Genomic DNA, 2,227 nt, shown 5'->3' with positions numbered 1-2,227 from the left:
AGGTGGAAAGAACTTTTCCAAGAAGGCATTGACTAGCTTTTCCCAAGAGTTCAGGCTTTCTTTAGGTTGTGAGTCCAACCATGTCCTAGCTCTGTCTCTTACAGCAAAAGGGAATAGCATAAGTCTGTAGACCTCAGGGTCAACCCCATTAGTCTTGACAGTGTCACAGATTTGCAAGAACTCAGCTAAGAACTGATGAGGATCTTCCAATGGAAGTCCATGGAACTTGCAATTCTGTTGCATTAGAGAAACTAATTGAGGCTTAAGCTCAAAGTTGTTTGCTCCAATGGCAGGGATAGAGATGCTTCTCCCATAGAAGTCGGGAGTAGGTGCAGTAAAGTCACCCAGCACCTTCCTTGCATTGTTGGCATTGTTGTTGTTTTCGGCTGCCATGTGTTCTTCTTCTTTGAAGAATTCGGTTAGGTCCTCTACAGAGAGTTGTGCCTTAGCTTCTCTTAGCTTTCGCTTCAAGGTCCTTTCAGGTTCAGGATCAGCCTCAACAAGAATGCTTTTGTCTTTGTTTCTGCTCATATGAAAGAGAAAAAAACAAGGAAATATGGAATCATCTATGTCACAGTATAGAGATTCCTTGAGGTGTCAGAGGAAAAGAAAAATGGAAGGCAGTGCATTAAGGAATAGTGTTAGTCCATAAAGAGAAGGATGTGAGAAGGGGGGAAGTAATTTTCGAAAATTAAGTGAAAGATTTTGAGAACATTTTGAAAAACACTAATTGATTTTCGAAAATAAAAGTGAGAAAGAAATCAAGTGATTTTTGAAAAAGATTTTGAAATTAGAAATAAAAAAGATTTGATTGAAAACTATTTTGAAAAAGATGTGGTTAAGAAGATATGATTAGTTTAAAAAAAATGTAATTGAGAAGATATGATTTGAAAGACATTTTAAAAGGATTTGATTTTAAAAATTAATGACTTGGCTATCAAGAAAAGATATGATTCAAACATTAAACCTTTCTCAACAGAAAAGGCAACATACTTGAAATGTTGAATCAAATCATTAATTGATAGCAAGTATCTTTGAAAAAGGAAAGAAATTAATTTTGAAAAGATATGATTGAAAAGATTTGATTTTGAAAAATTTTGAAAACTTGAAAAAAAATTGCATTAAAAACAAAATCTTCCTTCTTGTGCCATCCTGGCGTTAAACGCCCAGAATGGTGCACATTCTGGCGTTTAACGCCCGAAAATCTACCCTTTTGGGCATTAAACGCCCAACCAGGTACCCTGGCTGGCGTTTAAACGCCAGTCTGTCCTTCTTCACTGGGCGTTTTGAACGTCCAGCCTTTTCTGTGCAATTCCTCTGCAGTATGTTCTGAATCTTCAATTCTCTATATTATTGACTTGAAAAGACACAAATTGAAAATATTTTTGGATTTTTAATAATAAGGAATAATCAAAATGCAACTAAAATCAAACAACAATGCATGCAAGACACCAAACTTAGCAGTTTGTATACTACTGACACTAATGAGAATGCATATGAGACACATAAACACTCAAGTCAAGAGAATTCAAAGATCAAAATAAGAAATCATCAAGAATTACTTGAAGATCCTTAAGACACATGAATGAAAGCATGCAATTAACACTAAACTTAAAATGAGACACTAGACTCAAACAAGAAATTTTTGGATTTTATGATTTTGTAATTTTTTTGGATTTTTCGAAAATTAAGTGAAAAGAGAAAATAAAGGTATCAAAATTCTTAATGAGAATTCCAGGAATCATGCAATGTTTAGTCTAAGACTCCGGTCCAGGAATTAGACATGGCTTCACAGCCAGCCAAGCTTTCAAAGAAAGCTTCGGTCCAAAACACTAGACATGGCCAAAGGCCAGCCAAGCCTTAGCAGATCACTGCTCCAACAGCAAGATTGATAAAAACCAACAAGCTCTCGTGATGATAAGTTGAAACCTCGGTCCAATGAAATTAGACATGGCTTCACAGCCAGCCAGACTTCAACAAATCATCATGAAACACTAGAATTCATCTTCAAGAACTCTGAAAAAAAATACCTAATCTAAGCAACAAGATGAACCGTCAGTTGTCCAAACTCAACAATCCCCGGCAACGGCACCAAAAACTTGGTGCACGAAATTGTGATCAATACTTTTACACAAAACAAATAATCCCTAGTAATGGCTCCAAAGACTTGGTGCTCAATACCATGGCATAAACACAACTTCGCACAACTAACCAGCAAGTGTACTGG

The sequence above is a fragment of the Arachis duranensis genome, chromosome 4, assembly GCF_000817695.3.
Source record: "Arachis duranensis cultivar V14167 chromosome 4, aradu.V14167.gnm2.J7QH, whole genome shotgun sequence".
NCBI classification, from domain to species: Eukaryota; Viridiplantae; Streptophyta; class Magnoliopsida; order Fabales; family Fabaceae; genus Arachis; species Arachis duranensis.
Note: the sequence above shows the minus strand (reverse complement) of the source record.